The sequence below is a fragment of the Pinus tabuliformis genome, chromosome 5_2 (assembly GCF_031772625.1).
Source record: "Pinus tabuliformis cultivar Carrire ecotype Pingquan chromosome 5_2, CPIR1, whole genome shotgun sequence".
NCBI lineage: Eukaryota > Viridiplantae > Streptophyta > Pinopsida > Pinales > Pinaceae > Pinus > Pinus tabuliformis.
Genome location: NC_142306.1, coordinates 232,982,903 through 233,001,072, shown reverse-complemented (window position 1 = coordinate 233,001,072; position 18,170 = coordinate 232,982,903). Strand labels below are relative to the sequence as shown.

At 40.6% G+C, this 18,170-nt stretch overlaps 1 protein-coding gene across 2 annotated transcripts in view; it reads left to right on the top strand.

Annotated features, from left to right (window-relative positions):
* LOC149158389 (rhodanese-like domain-containing protein 7) overlaps positions 1 to 18,170 on the top strand; it is a 52,344-nt gene that overhangs the window by 32,435 nt on the left and 1,739 nt on the right. The window lies entirely within an intron of this gene.

Here is an 18,170-nt window from a genome sequence, read left to right as displayed (position 1 = left end):
TTTGACCACAAGGATTCAGAGGCACACTCTAGAGAGTTGGCTCAGTTGAGATAGGTTGGGACACTTGATGCATATATTTCAGAGTTTCAATGGTTGTCAATCATGGTTTCTAATGTGATTGAGAAGAGATTGATTTCTTGGTTCATAGAGGGCTTGTCAGAACCTCTCAAGGGTTGGGTCAAAGCTTTTGATTTGCCAAACTTGCGGGATGCTATTAAGCGTGCAAGGAATATGGAGTTATCCACACCACAAGCTAGGTTTCCTAGCAAGTTTCCGCATAGACCCTTGTTGCAAAGTTGGCTATAGAGGAAGGACAAGAAGCCAAAGTATAATAGACCTACGGGTGAGATGTCTAGGCCAGTTGGTGGTGCACCTCGTGATTCAAGGGATGAGTTGAGACGAAAAAGGCTTTGCTTTGACTGTCATGAACCTTGGACACCTGGACATAAGTGTAGAAGTGGAGGCAAGGCCCACTAGATTGAGGTCTTTGAGGAGCCTAGTGATGATGAGTCAAAAGAGACAAGTTCCTGATGAGCAACATGAGCAAATGGATGGAGAGATAGGTACAGATGAGCACCTAGATGATTTGGAACAGATAGATGGTGCATTTGCAACCCTCACTACCATTCCTCATTATAATGCCTTCAGAGTAAAGGGTGTTATATAGGGACAATGAGTTGTTGTGCTAATTGATAGTGGGGCTACCCACAATTTCATTGACTTGTCCTATGTGAAGAAGTGGAGTTTGCAAGTTGAGGAGCATGATGGTTTTTGGGTGCAAACAATGAGTGGCCTGATGTTGCATTGTGTTCATCATGTTCCACAATTGAGTATAACTTTGGGTAATTGCACCATTATTGATGACTTTTATGTGGTTGACAATGATGATACCAATATTGTGTTTGGTGTTTAGTGGTTGCATTCTATGAGTTCATTGTGAACTTTAAGACTATGCAATGAGTTTTATAGTAGATGGTAGGAGAGTGGTATTATGGGGCTTAACTCTAGATACTCCTAGAGTCATTTCATCTAAGAGGATGGAGAGACTTTTTTGACATTTAGAGGCTAAGTGGGCAGTGTAGTGTTTCATTTAAGAAAGGTCTACGATACAGGACAACATGGATATCATGTGGACATACAAGGCTTGTTGGCTAAGTTACATGAAACACTGAAACATCTAAAAGTTTCTGAAATGGGTACAAATAGAAAGACGACCCTTGGAAAATGGAAATGCCGACTGAAACGTCATATATATATATATATATAATTATAATTTTTTTATAAATGAGTTAATAACACATTATCTTGCAAGAAAAGAAAGAATGAGACATATAAATGATGCTGTAAATGAGACATATAAATGATGTTGTAGAAGGAAAACCAAGTCTATATTAACTCTAACAGATGATTACATGATGCAAAAATCCAAAATTGGCTTTTACATATTAGGCTTTACATCGAAGGCTCCAAAATCAGTCTTTATAAATAAGGCTATATGTGCTAAAACTGAAATAAAACATGAGCTAAAGACAATTATTAGCTACATTAACATATCAATAAAAATGCTCTTCCTCATCAACAAAGATAGAACAGGATGCTTGTTTAGCAGAAGAGGCAACTCTTCTACTACTTCCACTTGCACTTGCATCACCACTGGCACTAATATCAAGAGAAAACAAGGAGAGCTCTTTGTTTGGACATTCTATGTCCACATCCAATCTTTATGACGTCCACTTGTATATTCTTTACCCCTAAGAGACAAGGTGTAGTTTTGGATGCACATATACAAGGTCCTTTGCCTTATGTGATCCCAATTTGTTGCGCTTCACACTATGAATGAGACTGTCGGTGCTCCAATTTCGTTCTACTAATGAAGAGCTTGCCACTTGTGTTATAATATGAGTGGCAAGACTTTGCAAATAAACACCATTTTCCCCATGACAAGTCCACCACTTAACCGGGTTCATGGTTCTCCTCTCTTCCAAAGCTGATATGTCTGTAAAATATTCTAATCTAGCAACAAAACAAACAAATTCCTCACTTACATCAGTTTGTTAAGAAGTTGGAAACAACCTCTGAAAGGCTTTTTTCACTCCATTGGCCACCTCCTTATCCTTATGTGGGGCCTTCCTCTTCCCATTGCTTTGAGCAATGAATTTTTCATCATAAAATTTTGGTTTCAGAGCATGTGCCAAAGTGTGCAATGGAGTGTTGAAGCCATTCCACCTCGTAATAATGATGGTCCTCACTTGTTTAGCAAAATGAAAATCCACAAAAGGAAGAGTGGGAGCCTCTTGTGTAATAATTTCCACGGTTTTTTCAACCATGGTGTCCATGCCATCATAAACCTCTCATAGGAAAGGTTTCTTTGTGTCTGCATCTCAAAGAAGATCAAATGCAGGTAATTTGAACTTGAGCAAGAAATCAATTTTTCACGACCAATCTTCATCAATCAACACCTTCCTCACCAGACTTCCCTTCTCTGAATCTGCTTGTCTCCACTCAGCCCAAGTTGAACCCACCACCATACTCATTAATGCAGTTTTAACTTCAACAAGGTGATGAAACTTGATGAAATTTGAGGCATACCTTGTCTCAACAACTTTCAACAACTCCAATTTGGAGTTCTTGATATATTGCTTGAGATTGGTGGTTCGTGATGAATTTTATATCTCCCTAGCTTGCCCTGTGACCTCCTTAATCCATTCCGTTTTTGTCTCAATCTCTTCTAAAATCATATTCAAATTGTGGACAATGCAAGGAGTCCAAAATATGCGATTGTGTTGACTCTCAACAATTAAGCTTGTAGCTTTGCAAACAGGGGCATTATTTGTGATAACTTGCACCACATTTTCTGGCCCTACTTGTTCAATAACAAAATTTAAAATATTAGCAATGAACTTACTATCCTTTACCTCATCCGAGCAATCTTTTGCTTTGATGAACATGGCTCCTTTTGGTGATGATGCAATGACATTAATCAAAGGCCCGCACCTTGTATCACTCCAACCATCTAAGATCATGGAAAGCCTTGTACTACCCCATGAATTACGAATTGGTATCAAAATATCATCAAGAAGTTGCCTCTCTTTCTTCAGCAAAATTGTTTTGACTTTGTCATAGTTTGGCCCCTTATAACCTTAAGGGGCTTTGTTAATTGTTCTCACCAAATCCTGCCAATATGGGGATCAGACCACATCAAATGGAATGCCAGAAGCAAAGATGGCCCTTGCCATTCTTGTGTCAACTTCTTCTCTCCCTTGATTATCAAGCATCTTCAACAATCTACTGCTTTAATTTGGATTCAATGGCTTGGATAACTCTTCTTCTACTGCTAGCGCACGCCTCGTTCTTGCTTCATGAACAATTCTTGGCTCAATGCTATCACTCATGTGAGGATTGGTAGTGCTCATGCCGATTTTGCTTTCTTGATTCTTCAACCTTTCAGCATCATTGGAATTTTCTCCCTCTTGAATTTAGCCCACTTTTGGATTTCTAGTATGTGCGCACACATCAATGCCCTTTATCTCTTCATCCAAAATGTGAGCCTTCACTCTTGTGTAAGAGCCCTTGGAGGTCTCATCATAATTGCATAAATTGCACTTCCATTTCCACTTACCACCGAAACCATTTTGCTTCACTTTGGTAACATACTAACATAGAGGATAATATTCTTGTTGCCTGGTTGCTTGAGTAGATTTAGGGGCACTAGAAACACAACTTTGAGAAGCCATGAATGTTGCAAAATTAGAAAATGAAACACTCATCAAAACAACTACTATCCACGCCCTTCCTCTTGCTGCCCATGCCCTTCTTCTTGCTGCTCACACTCCAAAACACAATAAAATTCTTATTGTTGCTACGAGAAGTTCCTCTTGCAAAAGAATGTGCGAGAAATGAGTGAATGAAGTGCCTTTTAACAGAAAAGAAGAGGCTGATAGTGTTTCTAGAGAATTCTAAATTTTTAAATTTCTAGAGAATTCTATTTCTAATTATTTTTATTAAATTTTGTTAACCACTACATAAAATGTTGTAAACTTAGTGTTTTTGGGTGATAGAAGGGGCCCACGCCCTTCTTGGCCCTTTGAGACGCCCATGAAAAAAATTGTTTTTCCAACCGAAATGCAGTCCATAGGAGCCAAAACGACCCCGAAACGCTACTAACCATCCCGAATGGCATTTCAAGATCAAAAAACACTTTTTGGGATGGTTGACAACGTTTTAGGGCCATTTTGGAGCTGTTTTGGCATTTCGGCCCGTTTCGGGTACTAGGATGACCCTTCCCACGACATTTCATGCAACATAGCTTGTTGGACAAGCATAACATGGTGCTTTCAGATATACCGCGTGGCCTACTTCCAGATCATGGTTTTGAGCATGTTTTTGAGCTTGTGGACAACGTGCTAGTTGTTAGGGATCCCTACTGTCATCCTAAACGATTCAAGGACGAGCCGAGAGCACTGTTCGAGAGTTGTTGGATGCAGGACATATATGGCCTAGCTCTAGTTAATTTTGCTTCCCCTATTGTCCTGGTGAAGAAAAAGGATGGCACTAGCTCTAGTTAATTTTGCTTCCCCTATTGTCCTGGTGAAGAAAAAGGATGGCACTATGAAGATGTGCATTGACTTTTTTGCACTAAATAAGAAGATTGTCAAGAACAAGTATCCTATCATGTGTATCGATGAGATGATGGATGAGCTACATGGAGCAGTGAATTTCTTCAAAATAAATCTTTGTTTAGGATACCATCAAATTCAAGTTTGAGAGTAGGATGTGCACAAAACAACTTTTAGGTGCCACTTTGGACATTTTGAGTATTTGGTGATGCCCTTTGGGTTATCAAATGCTCTAGCTACTTTTTCAGTCTTGCATGAACCATGTGTTCAACAAGTAGTTGCGGAAATTTGTGCTAGTTTTCTTTGATGACATCTTAGTATATAGCAAGTCGTGGGAAGAGCATCTTCGACACCTTGATGAAGTGTTAAGTATATTAGTAGCTAATTCCCTTTTTGCGAAAGCCTTTAAGTGTGAGTTTGGCATGACTGAGCTATTATATTTGGGATATGTCATTGGGGGAGGTGGTGTGAAGGCACATCAAGAGAAGATTCAAGCTATACTTGACTGGCCGCCACCAAAGAACGTGTCACAATTGCAGGCCTTCATTGGTCTGTGCACATACTATAGACAGTTTCTGAAGGGATTTTCTTCATCAAATGCTCCTCTGACAGATTGACCAAGAAGGATGCTTTTGTTTGGATGGATGAGACTCAAGGAATTATGGATCATCTTAAGAAGGTAATGAGTAATTTCCTTGTTTTGGCTTTACCGTATTTTTCTAAACCTTTTGTGCTTGGGTGTGATGCATTGGGTATTGGTTTTGGCGCTGTTTTGATGTAAGAAAAGCATCCTATTGCGTATGAACGCCGAAAATTGAATGAAGTTCAAAGGATATTCTTCACATATGATAAGGAGATGTTGGCCATCATGCACACCCTTGAAATTTTTTGTCAATATCTTGTGGGCATCAAGTTCATTGTGAGGATTGATCATAATAGCCTCAAGTATTTTATGGAGAAAAAAGGATTAAACGAGAGACAACAATGTTCGGTAAGTTACAAGGGTGTGACTTTGACATTGAATTCGCTAAGGGGAAGAATAATGTTGTTGCTGGTGCATATTTTAGAAATCCTTCGTTTGCTCACTTTTAGAAATTTCAGCCCTTGGAAGGATCACATACTAGTAGAATATGCAAAATATCAACATGCTTTTGATAATTTTAGATAGTAAAATTTGTTGAAGGAAATGTAACTAGGTTCAGTCTTCATAAATGTAATTTTGATATTTGTACTTATTCAAGAAAAGAAAATTTATTTTGATATTATTTGTCAATGAGTTTCTTGCTTATTGAAAATAGGACAAGCGCATTTTGAAGTGCTTCTAGAGAGTCAAAGTCAAAATGTAATTATGATAAGACCTTTTGAGGGCATGCCACATCATTTATGACATCATACAAGGTCAAGGGAACACCTCCAAGCATGGTCAAATCCTCTCCTAGCACCAACATAGTCTACAAGCAGAAAAACAGTGAATAAAATGAATTATGAAGCAAACTGTCAAGTCGGCTTTAAGGACAGTCATGTCGGCTGGAAGAGGAGGGACACACCTCTATTTATAGAGGCTGTCCACTCCCCATACAACGCATCATCAAGCTCTTAAATCAACGAAGAAGGGTAGCCGAGTAAGGGTGAATAAAAGATAGGTTTGAGGAGCCTCTAGTGCAGTGAAGGAGAAGAAGTTAAAGCCACAGTCAAAGGGACAGTTTCTAAGGTAAAAACCAGTCACATGTGTGAGGAGCAGAGCCATCTCTGCAGTCACAACAACAATAATATAACAGTCTCACATATATCATTGTTTGGGTTTGAAACTAGGCTTACTAAGCCTCCTATCCAAGCGTAGAGAGAAGGACCTCAATCAAAGTTAGAAGAAGCCTTATATCTGCAACAAGCACCCTCACACGTGTGAAGATTAGGGCTGCAGTGCTGTCACACTCAACCTACTACCATACTTTAAAAAGGAACTCAGATGATCTATGGGAAGAATGAATATCCTTAGGTGAAGGATATCATTAAGTAAGGGGTATCTCTCCTAGAATATCTACTTGCTATAGAAGGAAGAACGATGTGTTGGAAGAAGGTCAAAGTGCTGGAAGGCAGAGGTCCATGTGCCGGGAGTGACAGTGCAAAAAGTGGAAGGATTTGGCCTATGCTTGGAGGATATCTTAGTCAAGGGTCTAGGGTTTGGCAGTTGTTCAAATAAGAAGCTTCAATAAGAGAAATCTTACAAAGGGTTTTCCTCTCAAGAGTGGAGAGGGTTTGTCCCTGATCAAAGAGCCAAATTCTGTGTTCTTGTTATTTTGTTTTGATAGCAGTTTGATGAAGCGCACACATATGCACTAATAAGAAGAAGAAGAAGAATAAGCTAACAAGAAAAGTAAAAAGACTTCGCAAATTGTTATAAACTCTCGGAGAATCATCACAACACTACTTTGCCCTAGATTCTCTAACATGGTATCAGAGGGTAGGTGACACATCAAGGAAAGGGCAACACAAGAACACTCATCAAGGGGAAGCATCTACAAAGTTGAAGCATCAAGCCTAGAAGTCTCAATCACTTCAAGGACAAGAAGGGTCTACAATCCATCATCCATCAAGAAGGTCTACTAAGCTAGAAGAAGAACCTTACATAAAGGCTCCTACAAAGAAGCGCAGATTGGAGTAGGACCTACATCAAGCTACAAGTCATCAAGCAAATCTCATCATCAAGCAAGTCCACTTGAAGAAGGCAACTTGAAGGGCATCAAGATCCAGGGAAGACAAGCCACCAAGCCTTCAAGGAGGAAGCAATTCCATTACATCTCAAAATCTATCTAGTAAGTACATGTCCCCTTCTGAATATACATCAATGTCTTTTTGCAAGGAAAGCAACAAATTGGTAGGTACCAATAACTTTCTTGCATGGAAGAAGAGGGCTGATCTACTACTCAAGGAGAATGAACTCCTAGAGCATGTCAAAGGGAATATTACTATCCTTGCTAAGGAGCAGACTCAAGCCTTAGCCAAGTACAATAAGGTGAGACAAGAGCTGAAAGGATTCTGATAGAATCAATCAAAGACTCTCTCATTCCTTATGTCTCCAAGTTTGAGACATCGAAATAAATTTATGATAAGCTAGTAGAGCTATTCTCGGTATCCACCACCGGAGAAGTAATATCTCTGAGGAATGAATTATACAAGATGAAGCTAACAGAGGAAGGAATAACTCCCTACTTCATGAAAATATTTGAAATGAGAGATCAACTTAAAGAGCTTGGGGAAGTCATGTCTGACAGAGAGACGACAACTATAATACTCAATGCTCTACCTGCGGAGTGGGGAAACTTCACATCAAGCATATATGCCAAGAAGGAAACAACCACTCTCAGTGAAATGTGGTCTCTATGCAGGACATAGGAAACCAGACTTAAGGCAAAAGAAGACGTGGGATCAAAGGAGAAAGCATTTGCTACCATGGCCAAAAGAAAGGGTAAATTTGGCAAGTTTGGTCCACGAAGAACAAACAACAAAGACATGTCCAAGATCCATTGTTTTGGATGCCAAGAATATGGACACTACAAAAGGGATTGTCCTAAGCTTAAGAAGGACAACAATCATAAAAGGAAGAGGGAAGAAGCTCACATAACTCAAGAGATGGAAGAAGAAGGAAAGAAGCAAAAGAAGGAAGATCCTTCGGATCTCTACTATGACTAGGTCAAACTCTTTACTTCTAGACTTTTTTCAAAGTTTTGAGTAGGATAGGAGCATGTAGGAATAAAATTGCATGGCTAGAAGCATCCTCTAGAATCTAGCAACATGATGTACATAGAGTTCTAGATACTCATGTAGATGTAGCATTTACGATAAGAACAAAAATGCATAAGTAGAAATATCTTCTAGAATATAGGAGCATGGCAAAAATAGCTCAAGATATTCATGTAGAAGAAGCATACCTAGTATAGGACCTCATACATGATGAAAGAAAACTTGATCATGATAAGAATCTTAGAAGACCTACGTCATCAAAGGAAGGAAACATTTGCAAGGCTAGGATCCTTAAGATCCTATGATGGAATCTTCGAAAGAAGGTTCATGAACCAAGGCAGATGTCTCATTGGGAATCCCATTCATGGGATTCAAGAAAAGGATGATATGTAGGCAAGCTAAGATGAAGCAAGAAGGGCCACACCAAAGGATGATCAAAGGAGAATCAAGATGAGGTATGTATGCATCAAAGTTTAAGTCATGTTATCATTTGTATATTATTGAGTCATGGGTATAGTTCTATAACACGATCAAGCATGAAAGAATCTCTTTCACCAAAACATGCTCGAAGGCATGTACCACGATGCAATGAAGGTCAACAAAAGAATATGCTCACATAAGGAACATAAGATTGCTGACTAAGAAACAAGAAGAAATGTTGACAAGTCCAGAAAGCAAGCAATGAAGGAATGCTCTCACTAAAAGCAATAGATGGTTGACCTATCTATCTGAGAAGAAGCAAATCAAGAAAGATATCAAGCATGTGAAGAACACCATGATCATCGAGAATCACTATCTGACAAAATGCCTTGAAGATATCTCCCGAAAGAAGGCAGGACAACTCTGATAAAGGAAGAAAGGACCCTTGACACCTATGAAGGCCTTGGAGATACAAAAGGTGCAGATAACTGATTCTACTCTACAGAGATGTTGTGATGAATAAGCCATCCAAAAAAAGAGGCAAGGTTGAAGTCATGATGGGCTACTAAGTCAAAGCATGTATCCTAGCAAGTACTATGAAGCATCCATGAGGAGGGTATTCTAAAGCATGGACAAGATGACAAAGAAGTAGCCAAGATGACAAGAAAAATCTGATAGTCACTTTCCACGAAGAAATGACATGACAAACCAAGAAGGGAAGTGATCGTTGGATGGTGCCCTACCTAGAAGAAGTTCGATCGAAGACTTCATGACATCAAGAAAGGAAGGAGATCAAGCCGCTAAAGGACCCACAAAGAAGACGCTGTTGATGAAGGAAAGAGTCCCCAGTTCAGAGGGAGCTCTAACAAGTCCCTGATTGAGAGGGAGTTTTTGAATCACCCTTGATTACAAAGGAGTGACAATTGTGTTTTCCATTTCATGGGTCATGCACTAGAGTTCCAAAAGCTTTTGAGTGGGCTAAAGAGAACCAAGATATCCTCAAGACAGTCAGGAAGAATATTTAGATTGCACATGAACAACAAAAGAAATATGTTGATCATCATTGAAATAAGAGGTCTTTTGAGGTGGGAGACATGGTATTTTTGCATCTTCAACCTTATAGACAATCTTCATTGAAGATCGATGGAGCGAAAAAGCTTAATCTTCGGTTTTATGGGCCTTTCAAGGTGTTTAGGAGAATTGGTGTAGTGTATGAGTTGGAGCTGCCTTATACAAGCAAGATTCACAATGTATTTCATGTATCATGCCTTAAAAAGGCTCATGGGCAATGTGTGACTCCTTCAATGAAATTACTTGCCAGGGATGAAGAAAGTAAATTTATACTTATTCTAGAGACCATTCTGTAGGTAAAGGAGAAACGATTGAGGAATAAAATAATCTCCAAATATCTCATCAGATGGAAAAACTTGCCCTTGGAGGATGCAGCATGGGAAGGGGAGGAGCTTCTTAAGCCTTGAGGACAAGCATTCTTTGGGTGGGGAGGATTCTAATGTCCCCAACTCAAACCATGAAAACTAATAGCAAATTGGCTGTCCTTTCCTTGGCTTACCCAAGAGGAAAAGGAAACACCACCACATTGGGCTTTGGGCGCATACATGTGGTTTACTGTGCATGGATAAGATTGAGCATGACTAAGAGTTATTTGAAGGGGGGCATGCACAAGTGAACTAAAGACCACTGGGCCACATACACTGATTTAGGAATGCATGCATGGGGAGATGATTGAGAGTGTAGTCCAGTTAACAACGCACATGCCTTTTTATCTCCCACTTCACAACAATTTGACATAAGTTAGATCCAGAGTATCTCCACTAGACTTAGCACATGCTTTTTCTCTCCACTTCTACTTCAGTCGAACTCAAGCATACTCCCTTGAACCTCGTGCATGACCATCTCATCCTAGTTCACCATCAGTTAATTGAAATGCATGGAAGAGAACTCCAAGAAGACTAGTGAGTTAACATTGCACATCCTCTTGAAACCTTCTGTTAACTCCAACACTAGAACACTTTACTTTGGGTCATACTCAAGTTGACAAGACATGCCTGCACATCAGTTTGAGTCTCACTAATGTTGTAACAACCACACCCAACTTACCCCATGGGGTGGTTGCTACTATTAATCCAACTCTTCTGGTACTGTTAGAGGAATGGAATAATGCATTGTAATTTTTTTTGTCTCTTATGTTTATTTCTCAATCAATTTCTCTTTCGATGGGTTGGATTATTAACTTAAGTCTTAGCTCCCCCTTTTCACATACACACGCACATATATGTATATATACATAGTTCATAGACCCATTACTATGGTCTTGGCACCTCCATTATATATATATATATACACACACACACACACACCGATGTTACTAAATTCCTATGTTAAATTGGCCTATTATAAACCTTGTTGCCCATATGTAATGGACCCCGCCTCTGCGCTCAGGTATAAATAATAATTCGCCACATTGCCTCGCTCTAGAGGCCCCACTCAGATAAAAGGCATGTAGGTTTTGGGCGGATCCTTGCATGTTCAAACAATGGAGCCATCACATGCTTATTTCGATAGGGTAACGTGTGTGAGGTTTATGAGGGGGTTCATCCCAGAATGGGTGGTAAGAGGAAATCGCCAATTGCCAAATCAACGACTTGCTTCCATTCCGGCGGGTCAAGCCCATTTCCCAAATCCGACGTAGGTACCCCCCGGAAGCGGGTTCCGGTTCTGAGAAAACCTCTAGTGGGCATATAATGACAAAAGGGGGGCCCACACTTCTAACCTCCTCCCTCAACCAATAGAAGTTGACCACGTTGCTCTGGTTTAGCGCCTCGGTGGTCCCATTGTCCACTGGTCTCTGGCACCAATTGAAGTTGGCCACATTGCCTTGCTCTATGGATCTCGCTAGTCACTCCTTAGATCCGATGACCATCGTCGATTAGGGAGATCAATGGTTTGCGCAAGGGGTTGCCCATGCACTGACGTGACAAGGAGGGGTCTGCCAAGATCTTGGTCGTTGATCCCAATAGATAGATCAACAGTGTGCATGGAGGTCCCCTCCCTGCTGATGTCATCCCAGGGTGGGTGTGCACACTATTGATCTCAAGCGGTGATCCTCCACCGTTGATCGACACACAGGGCCCTCCTGTTGACTCCACTGTCCGATCTCTAGCTTCCCCGCCGTCCATTGGAATAGAGCTCCGCCCCTGGTCACAATGCTTGGGCACATGGGGCTAGGCCCCGACACCTCCACCTATGGTCTTGGTTAGGAATCAAGATCACATGGGCACAATCCTGACCCCGACCACAATTTCACATCAGGCCTTGACCATTGGACTTTACAAAGGGGACCAACTCCAAGCCAACACGTCACAGGGCCCAAGCAACCTTAGAGGCACACCCACGGATAATCATGAATGAACAAATAGTTGCAGGAGGATTGTTTGGCATAGGGAAACATGGATTTTTCCTCCATAGACCTAGTGCTTAGAATCTTCGCTCTATTGGTTAAATCAATGAGATGAGAGAAATTTGTTCAACGAGGATTTAAAATACACTCCCCAGTGCTCACTTGCATTACCAACATAATCACACCCTCAGTGCCCACAACCCTGTTTTATATATATATACATGCACACACAAAGTAGTGGATCCAAATCTCAACCATCAGGACCAAAAATAGAACCTCATTATTTTGTTTATGGTAGCACACTGTGCATGAGTCAAACATCGATGTAGATTGACATGAACAATTCAAACATATACAATTACATTCCATAGCATAAATTACAGGGTACATAACTTATCTTGGATTAAAACAAGTGCGTGGGAAACTGAGTTTGGGACAAGGACTCTTCACCCAACCTTAGACAACTGCAACCAAGATTACTTGCAACTGTCATCCTCGAGCCAGATTCCAGAGACTGAGGGGCTTGCTTCAGGGATTAAGACATCATTTGCGAGCTAAACTAGTGAATCCAGGGGACCTCCTTCCAAAGGACCCACTAGCCACTCAGCAGATTAATGATGCACAGGGAATCCAGCTCGCAGATTCAACGAGGATTTCAAATACCACCGCACTACCAACATAATCACACCCTCAGTGCCCACAACCCTGTTATTAGTGATATACACACACACACACAAAGCAGTGGATCCAATTCTCAATCACCAGGACCATTAAATAGATACTCATTCTTTTGTTTACAGTAGCACACTATGCATAAGTCAAACATCGATACAGATTGACATGAACAATCCAAACATATACAGTTACATTCCACAACATAAATTACAGGGTACAAAACTTATCTTGGATTAAAACAAGTGCATGGGCAATTGAGTCTGGGACAAGGACTCTCCACCCAACCTTAGACAGCTGCAACTAAGATCACTTGCGGTTGTCACACCCGAGCAAGATTCCAGAGATTCAGGGGCTTGCTTTAGGGTTTAAGATATCATCTGCCAACTGAACTAGGGAATCCAGAGGACCTCCTTCCTCCACCCACCAGCCACTCTGCAGATCAATGATGCAAAGGGAATCCAGAGGCTTGCTGCCTCCACCCTCCAGTTATTCAATGATAGCCAGCGAATACACAGGGAATCCAAAGAACTGGTCTCCATCCTTCTCTGCTGGTGAATGTTGATCCTTGTATCCCTGAATGGATGAGTTTCTAAGTGTCTGTGTGTGTGTCCCTGAATGGGGTCGAGCTGCCTTCTTTTCTCCTCCTACGCAGTGTTTGATTGTCATTGTCCTGGCTGACAACACAATCCACTTCCTTAATTCTTGTCCTCCTTGCCTTGTGAGTGTTCTCCAAGGTAGCATGGTTTGTGTACTTCTCTTGCAGTCCCATTAACTTCAAGAAACCAATCCATTAAGGCACACTAACCAGCCTTTAATGACTATCAAAACAATGCAAATTTCTTGCACAAGGAAACCTTGACCATCCCAAGCAAGCAACCTCCTTAGCTTTGGAATCCACGTCCGTCTCTCAGCCTTTTAATTTAAAAAATATTTACATTGTATATATAAGGATGAGAAATTGGGCTATTACAAATGTGCATGTTTTGAAGACAATATCTTGCTTGGATAATTTGACTTCCATAGTTGATAGAAGGAGGAGGTTGCTTTGGCGGATGTGAGTGGTATGTTGTAAGTTTTCTATTCTATGTTGCTGCAATTTTGGGCTTAAGGTCTGACAACCTTGAGTATCCTTGGTTTTGGAGAGACATATGGGCTCCCCCTAGTTAGAAGGGTGTGTTTCGATGGAAGAGCTTTGGTTTGTGAGACCTTAGCACATAATCTTTTCTAGGTTGTGTTGTCGCACAGAATGTTTAGGCAGCGCGACAACGACTCAGATCGGGGGCTGTCACCTTGATCCCCAATCTCTCCGTTTAAGCTATCTCCCAACATCAGGCTAAAGGGGGTATACCCTACAGAAGTGGAATGAAGAAGAATTGGTTGGTTGGGATCAGGGTGACACCCCTGATCTGAGCCATTGTCGCGGTGCCAAGACATTCTGTGCGACAACATTTTTTGGCGCCGTTGCTGGGGACAACGTTTTTTTTTGTCCTTAGTCCTCACGCCAAATTTTCTAATCTTCTAATCGTTTCTGTCATTCATTAGCCCATCAAGCGGCACAACATTTTTGGCGCCATTGCCGGGGACCAATTTATTGAACCTTGGCTTTACGACATTCATCTTTCCTCTTCGTCTTGCATCTTCTCAAAATTTTCATCATTTCTTATCCCATCAACGCCACATTTTCTAGCGCCATTATATCACTCCATCTTTTCATCACCTTATCTTTCTCCTCTCACTAATCCTATCATCTTCGCTATCTGCGCCTTTAGCACTTGGACATTCTGGTTGGTTAACTGTTTGGGTGGCAACTCCACTTATTCATCTATTATTTCTCATACAAGAAGCCCTCCCCGATATCCATCTGCTTCTCCCCGGCAACGACTCCAAAAGATGTTGTCGCACAAAATGTCTAGGCACCGCGACAACGACTTAGATTGGGTGTTGTCACCCTGATCCCCAATCTTTCCATTTAAGCTGTCTCCCAACAACAGGCTAGGGGGGGTAGACCCTACGGAAATAGAATGAAGGAGAACTGGTTGGTTTCTAACTAGTTCTCCTTCATTCCATTTCCGTAGGGTCTACCCCCCCCCCTCCCCTTAGCCTACTGTTGGGAGACGTTAAACGAAGAGATTAGGGATTAGGGTGATAACCCCCGAATTGAGCCGTTTTCACGGTGCCTAGACATTCTGTGCGACAACAGGCTGCAATCATTCATCAAGCTGGAGATTGATTTGGAGATAAAATTTCGAGGACACTTTTAGATTTGTGTTTATTTCAGCAAGTAATCTTCGTATTCTAATTTTTGATTTTTATATGCAAATAAGATTCTGCTGTGCCCACTCATTTTGGAAATATTGTTATTTTTCTAGTATCTCTACCTTTTTTCCAAAGGGAAAAAACCCGTAATTTTATTCATCTTGAAACAAGAGAAAAAATTACATATGCTGAAAGCATTCCAGAAGATAAGCCTCACTGCTTATGATCTTAAAAGAAGAAATCTGAAAAATAATTACAAGTGAAAATTCAATTTTTAGTGTGATAATAATCACTTAACTTCTCTTCATTTCCTTTCTTTTTTTGCACTTTCTGCCATGCCCTAGAGTTTGGAACAACAAGAACTATCGTCATTTCACCTCTTGTTTTCATTGGAGAGGGTTCTTTGTCTGAGTCCGAGATCTCGGAAACATGTGCTCTCTTTGTATCCCCTATCCCATTTTTTGTAAGTGCTTCGTTCTTTTGCAGTTCTGACACTTGGGTCTCTTGTACTTCGATGTCATTTTGCAAGTGGGATACAATGTCATTCCGGTCCTGTGTATTCACTTCAACAATGTTTGGAGCATTCTCCATGGTTTCTTCTTCTTCGTCATTTGAGAAGTGGGGATTCGAGGGTTGCCATCCTTTTGGTTTGTGGGTCCGCCCCTTTCTCTTTTTTGGGATTTTTTTTGCCTATGGAGATGTGTTCTGCAAGTGTCCTGTTTGGTAGCAAGTTTGACATTTAAATGTCGTGTTATCATAATCTAATACTTGGGTCCACTAAACGTTTTTTTTGTTTTAGTTGAATGTGATTAGATAGACCTTTGCTGAGGTCTATCTCTACACAAATTTTGGTAAAGATAAAAAGACCTTTCTCTATCCTTTCAAGGTCTATCTTTTTGAATTTTCCTAGGGTTTTTATGATTTCCTATAGTACCTTGTGGGAGGGGAAGATTTGGAAGTCTCACCCAAACTGGCATTATTGAGATCACCATTTTTGTGGCATCAAAATATGCGAACCAAGGGGTGATGAAGAGCCCTACTCTTCCCCAAAATCATGGCTCCTCATTCAGTATCTTCTCCAATTCTTCTTGAGTATCAAATTGGACAATAAAAGAACCTTTGGAACATAAATAGATATCATAGTTGGGGATCCAGGATGTGAAGACCCACTGATGTAAAGCACCAGTTTTGGGCCACGAACCATTCAACCTACAAATAATAGCCTTGGATTGGAGAGCAGAGAAAAGGTAGTTTACCTTTGGAAGATTGACCTTCATTGCAGACACTTTTTTCATTTGTTCTACAATATAGGGTCCTGGAATGTGTTGAGGCTGGTTTGCAGGGGTGGAATCCTTTCCTTGCACTGCATCCTTGTAGGAGGCAGATCCACTAGAGTTTTTGGGACTCAAAACCCCTCATCGCAACCTCAAGTTCATGATTATGGTAGAGTTCCTATTGATGTTGTAGTCCTTCATTTGGGAAGTATCCTAAAGCATCTTCCCTTCAAAGAATCGACACTAAGAATTTGTAGGAATTCCCATGTTATTCTCGATCCACTGTTTCAGGTGTTGGACTGAGTTTGAATCCCCAATCCACAGGAGAGAGGACTTCCCATTGATGTTTTTAATGAAAATCTGGAAGCTACCTTGGATCGACTCTTTCTGTGGTCCGTTCAACTTAGGACTGTTTGAGCTAGTGGGGTCCTTTTGTAAAATTGAATGACCCTTGTGCGCAAGCTTCTGATCCTTCGCAGGGTGCGGATCCATCAAGGTCGAAAGAGCTCTGAACTTAAGTGAAAGGGTATTCAAATATCATCTTTGAAGGGCTTTCTTGCGGCGATCGAAACTCTTCCAGAGATACAAGCTTTTGAGCCCTTAATCGAGCTTTGTTCCATAGCTTTAGTCTCATAGCGAGCCCAATTGAGGTATGTTTTTGTTGGGCTGAGAATTCGCTTGCCCTTGAAGACTGGGCATTTTGCATCGATAGGACAGAGAGTCGAATGCACCTAACGTCCATCGCCTTGAGGAAGGCTGGGATCTGCAACTCCATTCCAAAGCTCACCTTTGAAACCTGGCTCAAAATCGTGGCCAACGGCAACACATGGTGAAAATCCGGTTAAGGAAGAAACCCTAAGGCACCATGTGATATCGTCTCTACTTTTGACCTTCTAGTATCTCTACTTGGGGATATTACACTGCCAATATGTGATTCTTTAAATGTATTGGAGGCTGCATTAAGGACGGTACTGCTAAAGTTCGCACTGGAAAGGCTTGAACGGACAAACATACGTAGGAAGATCTCAATTTCTCAAAATGAAATTGTCAATTCATACTTATCTCAAAATCTCTCACACAAAAAATAACCTTAAGAAACTTAACCTCTAGAATTGGAAGAAATGGATGATAAATCATTTGATCTACTTGAGACCTAGATAATACAAGACCTAAATCATTTGGAGCTATTGAAACTCCTACTCTTGTGATTGAATGTTGTGCAGCTTTGAAGTTACCCCTTTCAAAGGTAACAACACCTCTATATATGCTCCTGCATGAGTTGATTAAATTATCAAACCTCAAATTGTCGTGATTCCAGAAGCACAAATTAAAAAGGCTTCAAAAGTGTGGGGACACCAAAACAAAATATCTTCCGCTATGATAGGCTAATAGATGCTCTGATATTTCTTGTATTGAACCTTTTCATCCATATGAAATAACCTCAACTTGGTGGAAGAAAATAGCATGAATCAAATTTGAATCATAGATATTGAGACTTATGTTTAAGAAGTTTCAATTTTTGAAGCAAAATTACAATGATGTGAATTGTCAATATTGCTAGTGGCTATAAATGATAGAATTCGATTCTTGCACATAGTTTTATATGGCCAGAGCTATTGGAATTTCAAAGTCTGTTGGGCATGCTTGAAATATTAGGCCCATATCAGTATTGTAGATTACTAGAAATTTTAGTATAGAAGTTCATGTTTACCCATAAAATTGAAGGTATACATGAGCAATTATGGTATTTGGCATAAACAAATAGAAAGG